The sequence below is a fragment of the Populus nigra genome, chromosome 11, assembly GCF_951802175.1.
Source record: "Populus nigra chromosome 11, ddPopNigr1.1, whole genome shotgun sequence".
Classification (NCBI taxonomy): domain Eukaryota; kingdom Viridiplantae; phylum Streptophyta; class Magnoliopsida; order Malpighiales; family Salicaceae; genus Populus; species Populus nigra.
In genome coordinates this window covers 10914587-10929697 of record NC_084862.1, presented here as the reverse complement: position 1 = coordinate 10929697, position 15111 = coordinate 10914587, and the positions used below count along the sequence as shown (strand labels likewise).

The window sequence follows — 15111 nt, the reverse complement described above, 5'->3', positions numbered from 1 at the left end:
TAAGCTAAGATTTGCAAGTATTTACTTTTTCCTTCAATAGTTTTATAAATTACAACTTAAATGCCATTGTTTGTAATAGTTATAATAATTTATATAATGATTTGAATATGCGAAAAATTAATCAATAAACACGTTCTAAAAATTACAGGACTGCTGTTATAATTGGATTATATGACTGATGAGTCTTTTTAAATAAAAATCTGCAACTGTCAACAAGTTAGAAAAACAAAAAGCTCTAGTTGTCACCATCACCCTTTTCTCCTCACTGGAATCCGGTCAAAGTTTGAAAATAAATGACTAGTGCCCAGCTCATGCTAGTGACAGGACCATCTTCCTCGTTAAAAGTGTCTAGTTCTGAGATAGAATTGTTTGAGGCATTCCAAAGATAAATCAGTGGTTGTTTCAAGAGCTATTGCAAGCACGTTATCGCTGCCTCAATCTAGCAAATCAAGTAGAAATCAGAGGTTTTTTTTTTTTTTTTTTTTGGAATCTAGCATAAAAAAGGAGAGATAAAGTAACACACTATAAAAAAAAAAAAGCTAGTTTTAAAAATAGTAATATTTAAAAATTTATAGGTACATATATCTGTCTAGTTTGTATGCAACTTTATTTATTTTATAGATTTTGAAATTAATAATTATATAAGTTTTTAATAATTCTAAAATTTATAAGATTCAAATTAATAATATAAAAAAATAAATTTAAAATTTAATCATAAATTACACCTTAAACAATTAAATGTGTTTTGATATGCAAGGACATCGTGCATTCGTGCATTGGTGATATGAATGTCAAGTTGACTCCTATTATGTGGTGCAGAATAATAATAATAATAATAATAATAATAATAATAATAATAATAATAATAATAATAGTAGTAGTAGTAGGATGCATGCATATAGATATAAATAAAAATATTGCTAAGAAATATATTTATTTTATTTTATTTATTAAATATAAAATAATATTTTTAATTTAATCTATATACAATCTCTTTATATTTAGATTAAAAGATATATTTTAAAATAAACATATTAATAAAAACTCTAGTTTTTTTTTATATTCATAATTTTTTAATATTAATTTGAATTACTTTAAATCATAAATCCTGGTTAGGGTTTATACTTGTAAAATCCATAACACAGATGAAGCAGACCTTCTAACAGACCAAGAATCAAAATATTTGCTTAGGGCTCGAGGTGTTGAAGAGTAAAAAACACTTGGCACATCAAAGGGAAATTTGATACAAAGTTCCAAGCTGGAATTAAAGTATATATACCTGACATTATATGTATTCTTAATATTTCTGATTAAAGAATCATTCGTACATGTCTTGTATTGTATTGTTTGTCTGCGAATCTTTGATGTTAGTTAATGGAGAATATTTCTGTGTGTTGGAAGGGAAATAACTGGGGAGAAGAAACAAGCGGGATGTTTTTCCGATCAAATTAAAAACATTGGACTCCATCATATTGGGTATTTCTGATCAAATTCATACCAATGAAAAGCTTATAACACTTCCTACTCCAAATTGTATATGTGATTTGCAACTTTGTTGTCTTTTAAAATATTTTTTTGTACTATATTTAAAAAAAAAATCTAGAAATCATCCATCAAGTGGGCATCCAATGTCATTTCTTGTCTCTGCAAAATTAATTCCAAAGATCCCATCAATTTAGAAACAACCAGCAATTACATCTGAAATCTAAAATTCCCTATCAACTTATGCTATTTAAAAGTCAAACCCATGATTTTAAAGGTATACAAAATAAATAAATTGGGCAATTAGCATATAAAATTAAAAAAATAATAATGAATTGACATAGAAACAAAAAGTTTTGGTGAAATTGTACAGTTTGATCATGTCGCACTTCAAAAACATGACATGGCTATATATGCTATTTTTGGCTCAAACGATTGACCGGTTCATAATAATTAGTGAAATTGGTCGACCGATTCCTAAAATAACAAGGAAAATCTCAAAATTATCAAAATCAAGGGGTTTCAATGAGATTTTTAATATCTAAATCTGATGGTCCACGTGGTGATGTAGTGGCCTTTTAAGGGAAGACATCCTTCATAAATTCTTGTAAATTATTGAGTACGATCCAACAGTCGGATAACAAATTATGACTATTTTGAGCTTTTATTCTGGTCTGACAAAACCAAACCTCTTATTGGGCCTAAAATTATCTCAATGGTTTATAAATACATCTGCTAGACTATTTACATAATATGTTTAAGACAAATTCTCATTTAGTTATGACAGACCCCCACCTTACTACTTAGAATCACCTGTTATTGTGTGAACAATAACTTTTTGAGATTTTAATTGAAATTTATTTTTCAGTCTACAAGTTGGATAAAAATATATATATATTGACTCATAAAATATATTTGGAAGAAAAACTTCATAAAATTATAGTTTTTATGTGAAACAGTCAAGCAGTTAATACAACTGGTTGACCAGTTGAGACAAAATATTGGAGTTTGACCTTGTCGTGTTTTGGAAGCCCGACATGGTGAAAACTATGCTATTTCAAAAAAAAAAAAAAACAATATTATCATGTCAAATTTGTATGTTTAGTGTGCTAATTTTTTTTAAAAAAAGAAAACAAAATCCAAAACAGACGAGAACAATCACGAACCTGAGGGATGTGTCGCTGGGGCTTGACAGGTTTAGAAGGATGAAAAGATGTTGATGATGATGATGAAAACAACGGTATAGGGTCTTCTACTACTAGGGTGGGTGGTTTGTTCTTCTGAGGCTAAAATTAGTCTTCCGTTCATATTGAAAGCCTCTGCCAAAAGCTTCTGGTCTAGCGATTGCAAGGGTGGATTCTCCTTGGCTTTCCTCCCTTCAACGAGCATGTAAGGTTCATAATCCATGTCCATAGCTCACCTGTTTGGTATAAATCTTTAACAAAAAAATCTGAATTAGAACCCTAAAAGAATATAATCATTTGCAACTGTACAATTATTAATTAATCTTTAACATGATAAGAATATCCTTAAATAACACTAACTTATTAGAAACCCCAAATAGAATATAATCTTGCTTTGATTCATGTTTGATTTTCTGTTAGTGGAGAGGGAGAGAAAAGTTATGGAAAAGAAAAAAATGATGGGATTGATTTATACATTGGAGGTAATATTATGTAAGAGTATTTTTATTTTTCTAATTATCAAAATTTAAATTTTATGTTTCTAAGGTGTACTTTCTAAAATTAAAACGACAAGTGTAATCAAGTGCAAACCTAAATGTCAGAGGTTTGTTTGAAATTATAATAGCGGTGATAGTTTAAAATGTTTTTTTATTTAAAAATACATTAAAATAAAAAAATATTTTTAAAAAAATATTTTTAATATCAACACATCAAAACAATCTGAAAATATAAAAAAAAATTCATTTTAAACAAAAAAAAATTCAAAAATTCCCTGAATTTCTCTATTTCAAATTTCCTAAAAAAGTTTTTCTTTACTCATGAAATGTGAATATATAATCCAAAAGAATCCTTTGTAATATGCGGCAACCTGATGTGATCGTTCTTTCACTTCTCTCATTCTCTGTTTCCTGCATACAAAATTCGTAACAAAGTAACATTTTCTCTTGTGTATGTAATCATTTACTTAATTATTGTATAATAACAACAAAAAGAGAGTGTTCAATCACATGAATTTTTCTCCCTTCCCAACATTTTACCAAATGAAATCAATCATATCTTGTTGCTTAATTGAGCAGCACATCTATATGTAATTTCATCACCACTTTACAAAATTAATAAATACAAAATATTTTGCATACCAATCTTTCAAAAAATTGCCCTTTAAATCTTCAATTAACATTGATTTATCAGAAAAATAAATAAACAATACAAGAATGTCTTGATATAAAAAACATTCAGTCCAGATCAAATCACACAATGCCTGTACTCTCTCTAGGTCCATCTCTCTCTCTCTCTCAAACAACTGCAACCATGAAAGTACCACAGCCAAACTCACCACCATATATATATATATAATCTTTTTTCTTTTTGTTTCTTATTCTCCTCTTGATATAAGCACTCGATCATTTATCTCAAAAAAATTAACTCCATAAAAAATTCACTCAAGAGAAAAGTGGCAATGTTGATGATTTGGGGTTCTTTGAATCTTAGTTCTTAAATTTATAGTTGTTTGGTTTATGAATTTGATTTGGTAAACAAAATTATTTATATGTGGTTTTGTTGAAGATTCTAGTGTTAGAGATTTAGGGTTTTTAGTTTCTAGATTTCAAATTTTAATATTTTATTTATTTATGAATTTGAGAATTTTTTAATTTGGTATAAGAAATTCTTTTATATTGGAATTTGATGGAGGTGGCTATGTTTTTGGTTTGAGTTTCTTTCCTTTTAGATCTTTATTAGATCATTAGTTCGTGTAACGTCACAAATCATATCAATTTTTTTTAACGTAAAAAAATATAGGTGTTGCCAATGTTTTTTATAATAGAATAATTTTTAAACGTGTGAGAATTGTTCCGATGTAATTCAGTTATCTTGGTGCCTCCAAAAACAATTTGGATGATTTATAAAAATATATTTTGAATCAAAATAAATATTTAAGGTGAGATTTTCTTAATAAACATTGACACAAAAACATATTCGATTAGTTCGTGTTAACTTAAGTTAACATGTCAATCAACATACCAAGTTATAAGATCATGATAACCTAATATTGAAGGATAATTGAAAAAAATCAATAGAAAAATAACTTAAAAAATGACCCGAGTCAACCTTCCAAACTCATTACTCAGGTCATGAGATTGAGATAATAAAAAAAAAAAAAAAAATTAGGTCTTAGTGACCTAGCATGCCTATGCATGTGGACCTAGCATGCAAATTAAAATAATTAGGTACTACTTATTTTTTTATTTTTTCATGGACGGACAACCTATTATCCACTTCTATTTTTGGGTTTAATATAAGCAGACGATACACCATCTTTTATTTGAAGAATATCTAGTGACTAGAGGGTCACTGGAAAATTAGGGTTTTATTTTTTTTTTGCTAAAACACTCATTCTCAACTCAAAACATTATGAAAACATGCTAAACATTTTGAAAAACCTATTTTTTACCTCAAATAACTCAAAAAATACCTTGAAAATCTTCTTGTAGGCAAATCTACATTCTCGAGAAAAGATAAGGAAATAATAACACCTAGATAAAATTCTCTTCATCAAATGAAATTCATTGATATTAAAATCAATTATTTTTGTGGTCGAAATCAATATCAATGATGACATTTATCTATGTTAGAATCTCACAACTCTTTATGTCATCTCATATAAAAATAGGATTGAAAATTATATACTTACAAAACCAAAACAAGAAAAAGCTAAATGGTATACGTAGAAAACGAGCCTCCATGCCCTAAAAAAAATATTTTGTCGATGATAATAGCCTGATCAGTTAAATTATGACTCTGCAACATCATTATTTTCGCCACTGGTAGAAGATCAAATGTGAACAATATACAAGATATTTAATTAAGAATGAATTTGACTGTATATAATATTGTAAACTGAGCATGAAATTAAGGTAATAATGAAATAAGCAATTGTAGTTAAATCGGTTGAAGAAACAAAATTGGTCGAAAATTAATTTAAAATATTTTAAAACAGCATCAATATTTCATTTTTCATTACATCATGTCAAATATGTAATAGTTATAAACCTGGGACGGTACAAAAAAGGACTACCAGCTGTGTGTGTGTGTGTGTGTGTGTTTGTGTGTGTAAATTAACCCACATGATGCATGCATATAGATATATGATCTCAGGCCCCAGTTAGGGTTTATACTTATGAAATCCATCACCGTGAAGCAGACCTTCTAACAGACCAAGAATCAAAATATTTGCTTAGGGCTCGAGGTGTTGAAGAGTAAAAAACACTTGGCACATTAAAGGGAAATTTGATACAAAGTTCCAAGCTGGAATTAAAGTATATATACCTGACATTATATGTATTCTTAATATTTCTGATTAAAGAATCATTCGTACATGTCTTGTATTGTATTGTTTGTCTGCGAATCTTTGATGTTAGTTAATGGAGAATATTCTCTGTGTTGGAAGGGAAATAACTGGGGAGAAGAAACAAGCGGGATGTATTACTACATATGTTTTTCTCAAATTAAAAACATTGGACTCCATCATACAAATTACTAGGTATTTCTGATCAAATTCATGCAATCGTACAAATAGGTCAATGAAAAGCTTAATAAGTAGCAGTAACAAAGGAAAGGAATATGAAAGGATGTCAGCAGCCAGTCGAATATTGAAGTACATGGTAAGATCTAGATCAGTGAATTATCAGTTCAAGCTCTTCACGTTAATGATTGAAAATAAAGCAATAAATGCAGTAAACAATCTATATATACAGACTTAAACAGGTATAAAGATGTATTGTTTCAGGACCTTGAAAAAGGATGGGATTAGGAGCATACCTTAATTAGGTTCTTGTAACCAGATAATAAAAGAAAAGCGAGGTGTAAGGAATGAAGCCTGGTCCGAGATCATTTTATGATATTTTCCAAATATAATTACTTGCAAGATCAAACCTAAAAATTAACGAGAAGTAAGGGATAATTAAGACTACTACAGATTAACAGCTAGGACACAGGAGAGATATAAAGAGAAGAGTCAAATGGATCTTGAACCAAACCCTATGATTACCAGCACTTCCTACCCTCACGATGCTAAAATCAGACAAGGGGGCTGCAAATACACTCAGTAATGAAAACCTAACAGTAACAGAGACTAAGTTAACGGGAGAGACAAGGATCTTGGATCAAACTTCATTCCAAACACCCCTTTTCCATCTTTCATGGTTTCTTCTCTATATAACTGAGTCATGATTTCTTTCTCATGATTCAGCAACCAAAACCTAACAAGGCTGAAATATACTCAAGTCTCTATATTATCTTCGTCTTTATAGTTACAAGCACACAATACCACACACACACTCTCGCCCACAAAATGATAAAGAAATAGAGATGAGACGAAGGGATCAGTAAATGGAGGTAAGAGAAAAGATAAACAAAGAGATAAAAGTGGTAAAACGCATGATAGACTGGTCATTGTATGAATAAAATAATGAAAAGGCTGGTAGGTTTTGGAGGGATGATGTTGTCTTCTTCTAAGGAGCTTTTTAATAGAAAAGAAAGCGAGTGGCTTTGGAGGCTTTTACAGGCTCTCTCCGTGAACGAAAAAGAACAAGAAAAAAAAAAAGATTTAGCACTGAAATAAAGAGGACCCAAAGAGAAGCATGGGATAGGGGACATGGGCCTCCACAATCCCCAATTTATTTATAGTATGGTTAATTTTTGGTTATTTATTTTAGTTATAATTTGAGAAAAATAACATTCATTATTGTCCTATCAACCAAGTTATTGTGAATGATTGGAAGACGGTGATTTTTTATTGAATAAAGTATGAAAACTATCTTAAAGCTTGTCCACCTAATTTACCATACATGAGCATAAAAAATTAAGGCTAGAAAAGGGGCCACAAAAGACTATAGAGTGGGTTGTGAAGTCTTGTGTATTATAGACTATGTGTGTAGGAATTATTATAGGATTATTTTAGTGTTGTAGTTCTTATAGTTATCGTCGTGTACTGTCTTATATATTTAAATAGAAAAGGTTGGCTAAGAGATAAGTAAAGCCTTCTATTATTCTCAACTTGGTATCAAAGCTCTAAATAATTTAAAACTCTTTTCTCCCTCTTCAATGGACTCTTCTCAGCCATTGTCTGCCTCTTTCGCACCACCAATGCAGTCAATAAGTGTATCTTCCTCTGCTTCTGCTTTTGCCTCTGTTCTGTTGCTTGCCTTGCCTTCTAATGTTAGCCAAAATCTTCCTAACCTGAATGTCACCCCTCTGCTGCAACCTTCTTCTGTTGCAGTCGTTCACCTAGCTTCAATGGACACCATTGTTCCTCTCTCTCACACTCACCAAGTTATCTCTCTAAAATTAACAAACACAAATTATTTGTATTTGTGAATGCAGATGAAGTCATATCTCCTAGGCCAAGGAGTTTTTCAATTTATTAATGGCTCAATCTTGTGTCCTCCTCCACATGTGTTTGTTTTCGATAATACTTCTCTTCAGGTAAATCAGTCTTTTCAATTTGTGTTTGTTTTCTTATTATAAGTGCACTGCTTTCTTCGCTCTCCGTGGATGTTCTCCATCTTGTTGTTGACTGCCAAACTTCGCACTCTATTTGGTGCACGCTTGAGCAAGCTCGAGCCTATCCGTCTAATTCTCGTATTATGCAACTTCATGGCTCCTTTCAAGATCTTCGACAAGGTGATGATTCAGTCATTAGGTTTATGCAAAAAGCTAAGGCATTATTTGATGAGTTGGTCGATGCTGACCGATCAATTTTGCTAGAACATTTTTATTTGTATATGTTTTGTGGTCTTTGGGGATAATCTAAAGACTTAGTAACAAGCCTTGTGACTAAGGCAGAACCTATTTTATATGCTGATCTTTATAGTCATCTTTTAACGTATGAATTTCTTCATAAGACCTCCCTTCATTCCATGAAATCTGTTGTCATCAATGCTCCTTTACTATACATGCCAAACACACCACCTTCAACTCTTGTTGCCTAACATCAACCTTTTAGTGCTTTTGGTAGAAACAGAGGACAATTTCATGTAGGATGACGTCCCAATTATGGAAATGACATAGGGCACAGGTCTGCTTTGAGGTCTGATTTCCGCAGCTTCAATGGGTCTTCCAACAATGACAAGAGGTAGGGAAATTAGCAGCAAAATAGGGGGCATCCTGCATCCTCACAATGGACTAATATACGCTGCCAGTTATGTCAAGCCTTTAGTCATGCAGCCCCTCCCTGTCCTCAATTCTAGCTCCATGGACATGGACAACAGCTTAGTGTATATCTGGCGCTGAGCAATGTTTTCTCAACAGGTATTGCCGATTGGTTTCCTGACATCAGTGTTAATCAACATGTCACACCTAATCTTACAAATCTGATAGGTTCAGAACCATATCTCAGTAATGATCGTTTGTATATTGGTGATAATAAGTAACTTCCCATATCTAATATCGATCATACTAAAATACATTCACCACATCATAGTTACATTTTATCTAACATTCTTCACGTCCCATATATTACAAAACATTTGCTTTCTGTTTAGAAGTTCTGTCTTGATAATAATTTTTATTTTTAATTTCACCCATTTGTGTTTTATGTTAAGGATCTCAACACCAGGGCAATACTCTTTTTTGGTCAGAGTAAAGATGTTCTTTATGTTTTGACCAGGTTTTCTATCACATCATTTCCTTAAGCTTATTGGTCTCCTTGCATATTTGCCTTTGCTGATCTATGGCATCATTGACTGGGTCATCCTACTTGCCGTGTTCTCAATTTTTTAGTTTCGAAAAATAAAATTACTTGTAATAAAAAAACATCTTAATTTTCAATGTCAAACTTGTCCATTAAAAAAATCATCGCATCTATCTTTAGGACCTACATGTCACAAAACTTCCACTACACCTGAATTAATTTTTAGTGATCTTTGGGGTCCTACTCCTCTTTTTTCATTTAATGTTTTTTTCTATTTTGTTATCTTTGTTGATGTGTACACAAAATATATATGATATTACCCTCTTGTTGCCAAGTATGATGTTTACTCTGTTTTTCACCAATTTTATACTCTTATTGAGCACCGATTTTCACTAAAAAATAAATATGTTCAAACTAATTGGGATCGTAAATACCACAAGTTATCCACTTTTTTTTAGACCATTAGTATTCATTATCGTCTGATTTTTCATCACACTCATGAACAAAATGGTATAGTAGAATGTCATCATAGGCATATTGTGGAAACTTGACTTACTCTTCGAGGACAGTGTAAAGCACCATTAAGATTTTGGAATTATGCTTTTGAAACCTCAATATATCTTATCAATCACATGCCTACACTTGTCCTTGACAATAGATCTCCTTTTGATTGTTTGTTTCAACGGTCTCCAGATTATCATTTTTTGCATACCTTTAGGTGTCTCTGTTTTTCGTTTCTACGTCCTTATCATAATCATAAATTAGATTTTTTTCCTCTCCATGTGTGTTTTTTAGGTATAGATCTTCTCACCTTGGTTTTCATTGTCTTAACATCGCATCTTAATGCATTTATATCTCTCATCACATCTATTTTCATGAAAATGTTTTTCCTTTTGACAAATCTGAATAGATTGAAAAATTTTGGTCTTCTTCTTCAAACCAACCCGACTATACCCTTCTACCCAATTTGCTAAACTCACCATTGTTTCACACCATTGTGGACTTCATAGACCATCTGTATGCCTCTACTGCTTATCACCATGTTTCTGTTTTCCCCATAACAGTCGCACAGTTTACCTTTTCCATCACCACATATATGTTTATCTAACTATCCTGCTGCAGGTACAGAAATAAGTTCGACTCCGTCTGATTTATAGCGAGATAGCTCTGCTGTTGTTAGGCCTCTCAGCTGTCCTCCTCCTATTTTACCATTCTCTGCTAATGACTCATTTAATGTCGACTCTGCTTCTACTGCAAGTCTTCTGACTGTTGTATACTCTGTCTTTGCTTGTCTGGCTGGGCTAAATCTGGTTGCTGATTTCTCTTCTTATCTTTTGTAGAAGGATAGCACTTTTCCCTCCTCTTTCCCTGCCTCACCACTCATAGTCAGCAAGCACCCTATGGTCATTCATCTGTGATAGCTAAAGACAACAAATCTGATTGTTTCTACCACCATTGTCACTCATACCTTTCGGGTAAGGTCCTCTCCTACCTGTGAATCCATTGCATTCTTTGATCTTGACAAGTATGAGGCTTGGCATAATGCTATGCGTGATTAAATTCAAGCCTTGTGCTCTAACCACACCTGGTCTTTGGTTCCTTTTAATCCTTAGATGAATGTTATTGGCAATCGGTGGGTGTACAAAATAAAACATCGTGTTGACAACATTATTGAGCGGTATAAGCGATATAAGGTGCGTCAGATTGCTAGAGGTTTTATTTAGCAAGAAGGCATTGATTACTCTGAAATGTTTAACCCGGTTATTAAGTAAACAACCGTCAGATTAGTCTTTTTTATTATGGTTTCATGTAATTGGAAAATCCATCAACTTGATATTCATAATGCTTTCTTGAATGGAATTCTTGTCGAAGAGGTTTACATGAAACAACCTTCAGGTTTCGCTGACTGTGCTCTTCCATCTCATGTGTGTTGATTGTACAAGTCTCTGTATGGTTTAAAACAGGCACCGCGAGTATGGTACACTCATCTAAATGATTTTTTTGCTCTCTATTGGCTTTCACGACTCCAAGATTGACACCTCCTTATTTATCCTGTTTGTTGGTATTAATATCTTTTATCTTCTAGTTTATGTTGATGATATCCTGTTTACGGGTAGCAACACTACTATGCTTCACCACCTATTACAGTTACTAAGCTCAAAGTTCAAGCTTCGTGACTTAGGTGTAGTTCACTATTTTACTGGGTATTGAAGTTTAGTCCACCAGTTTGGGTTTGATGTTACGACAACATAAATATATTATTGACATCCTTACTCGAGCTTGTATGACTTCATACAAACCTGTTGATACTTCAATCTCTACCTCAAAAGTTACCATATTACCAAATGCCTTGTTTTATAACCCTATATAATTTCTTCAAATCATGGGTACTCTTCAATATCTCAACTTTACGAGACCAGATATCTGCTTTATTGTTAACAAGTTTGTCAGTTTATGCATACTCCCACAGATTCTCATTGAGTCGCCGTTAAACGTATTCTACGCTATCTTAAAGGTAAAACATCATATGGCTTCCATATCACTAGTAGTTCGTCCTATGCTCTACATGATTTTACGAATGCAGATTGGGCAAGTAGTATTGATGATCGCAAGTCTATAAGTGGTTACCTTGTTTTCTTTGTTCAGACATTGATTTCATGGAAATTAGGCAAACAATGCACAATTGCCTGCTCCTCTACTAAGACTGAGTATAAAGCCTTAGCAAACGACACTGATGAGCTTATCTAGCTTTAATATGTATTAACAGATCTGTAAATTTTATCTGCCTTTATTCTTTCCATTTAGTGTGATAATCCTGGTGCTCTTTATCTATCTGCAAATTCTATCTTTCATACTCGTGCTAAACATGTTAAAGTTGATTATTATTTTGTACGAGACCAGATTATAAAGAAAGAGATTCGGATTCATTATATCTCCTTTTAAGATCAACTTGCAAATGTTTTTACTAAGCTCCTTCATGCTACTTCTTTTACTACTTTTCAATTCAAGCTTCGAGTCAATCCTCCACCCTCGACTTGAAAGGGCATATATATATATATATAAGAATTACTGCAGGATTATTTTAGTGTTATAATTCCTACAATTACTGTTATATACTGCCTTATACATATAAATAGAAAAGGTTGGCTAAGAGATAAGTCAAGCCTTTAATTATTCTTAACTTTGTGAAAAGCAAATCTTGTAATAGTGGAATAGCCAGAACATCAAGACGATATGTGAGGAAACTTAAAAGATGAAAGCTTAGAAAGAAAAGTGTTATGAGCAAATAAAAAAATTAAAAACACATGCAATTAGTGTTGAACAAAGTAGGTGTAAGATTATGATTTAGTACTAGACCGACCAAAGACACTAATAAAAGGAGAAACACTTAGTAAATGCTAATAACAAACAAAGTGAATAAGATAACATATCTTAAACTGTCTTCCACATTCTCATGTATTGTCCTGTGATTTAGAAACTCTGGAATACAATTGTAGCTTAGAGAGGCTTGTACTAGGTAATGCATTATACCCTAGATGACCTTTAATGTCACTGACAAGACCTTTTTCAGGATAATCATTATAAGTTTAAAAGATCTATTTGAGAGGATTTTATGTTTAGCATTGTTTAGATTTTATGGAATACCAGAAATAATACGGTATTCGAGGAAAAGCAACCTATTTGGAAGGATGTTCTATGACATTTGTTCTATTTTTTCCACAGATTTGATTATAAATTTAAATGCCTTATTCTAGTATACAAGTGCTAACCTATATAGAAACCAAAAATGCCTCTCGTCTTGGTCTGTTAAGTTTTGATTCTAGCTGGATTTTTTGGTTGATATTCTAGCAATAGGATTGAGATTTTCTTTTATTTTCATATCGTTAGACTTCAACCTTGGCTACAATCTAAGTATCTAACCTCTACTTCTTTGTTCTTGTTTCCTTATATTTATATATTCTCAATTTCATAAAAGAAAAAGGTAATAAGCAATAAAAAATTAGGTTCAAGTTGATAATAGGCAAAGATAAAGAGATGAGCCTCGACCACCAAGAAAAAGGGAAAGAAATAGTATGAAAACAACAATTTAGTATAAAATGTCAAGAGAAACAATATATAAAGCATACCAAAAATATACGAATGATCTAACAACGAGCATGATGGGGCAAAGTCTAACGCAAAAATGGCATCAAACTGTTGGTTGCCTTCTTGGAAGCCATAATGATAATATATATATATATATATGGACAATGTTGTTAAAATCGCGTTTTGACTCGTAAAATCATATGATTTTACGAGTCAAAACATGCATTACATGTTGAATCGCTTGAAAAAATCAAAAATGGGTAAAATCGGGTTGAAATCAGGTGAAATCGCAAAAATCGGACGAAATCATGCAAAATCACGATTTCAAGACCGATTTTGCGATTTTGCCAAAATAAGGCACTGAAACAAAATTCCCCTCCTCATGTCCAGCTGTCAGACGCCTATTGGATTTTTCTTGCACAGTCACGGACTCACGTGACTGTCTTCAGTCTTCACTTCAGGCAAAAATACTCACAATTCACAAATCAATCTTCCCAAATCACAACGCACAAAATACTCTTTCCAACCGAACAAATCCCGAATCGGCAACCACAAAAGCGGCGACAACGATCTCCATCCTCCATAAAAGCGGCCAGCGACAGTGCTCACGGTCTGGTGACTCCAGTCTTCACTCCTTCTCTTTCCTCAGTGCTCACGGTCGCGGCTTCCTCTTCTGTTTATCGTGATTTTAACTGCGACGAGCCGACAATGATCTCCTCAACAGCTCATGGCTTCCTCTGCAGTCTTCATTAATAGCCGCACGCCGACAACGATCTCCTTTCTTTCCCATCTTCAACAACAGCAGGCGACATCGGGCGGTCGGGCCTCTTCACCAACAGCCGTTCAGCTCATCATCATCATCTTCAACAGCAGTCGTTCAGCTCATCATCAACAGCAGCCGTTCAGCTCATCATCATCATCTTCAACAGCAGCAGGCGACACCGTAAGTTCATTTTGCCTTCATCATCATCACTGCAGTAGTTGATTTTGCCCCTGTAATAGATTTGTATTTTGCCCTGTTAAGTGTTAATTGTTAGTTAGCCTGTTACCCTGTAATTCATTTTGCCAAGTCCTGTAATTTGTATATGTATAATGTTGAATTGAATGGAATTGATCGGGTGAGAAAATTGTTGAATTGAATGCCACTGTATATACTATATATCTTGACTGAATTGGACTAAATATTACTCGGTGAAAATTGGATTGAAAATTGTTGAATTGGACTAAATTGAATGGCATTTCAATATTATAGGACTGAATTGAATTAAATTAATGGGGTGAAAATTGGATTGAAAAATATTGAATTGGACTGAATTTAATGCCATTTCAGTATTATAGGACTGAATTAATTGGATTGAATTAATGGGGTGAAAATTGAACTGAAAAATGTTGAATTGGACTGAATTTAATGTCATTTCAGTATTATATGATTGAATTAATGGGGTGAAAATTCCTTACGATTTTTTTTAAGCATGAATTTTTTTTGATATATTTTAAAATTCCTTACGATTTTATGATTTTACAATCCGTTTTTACGATCCGAGTTTGTTTAGTACTTTCCATGCCGTGTTAAAATCGTGATTTTAACAACCTTGTATATGGACATTTTTGTCAATATAATTGATGGATTCACCTGACATCTAGAAGAAATAGCGTTGTGTTTTAAGG

At 32.5% G+C, this 15111-nt stretch overlaps 1 long non-coding RNA gene across 2 annotated transcripts; it reads right to left on the bottom strand.

Annotated features, from left to right (window-relative positions):
* Window positions 1–142: 142 nt before the first annotated feature.
* Window positions 143–7234, bottom strand: LOC133668316 (uncharacterized). 2 transcript variants are annotated; one of them, XR_009833676.1, is made up of 2 exons: window positions 2649–7234; window positions 143–439 (listed from the first exon to the last, which is right to left on the bottom strand). It is a non-coding gene; the product is annotated as an uncharacterized LOC133668316 (long non-coding RNA). The 2 variants fall into 2 exon arrangements; XR_009833675.1 differs by lacking the exon at window positions 143–439 and adding an exon at window positions 1496–1644.
* Window positions 7235–15111: the final 7877 nt, after the last annotated feature.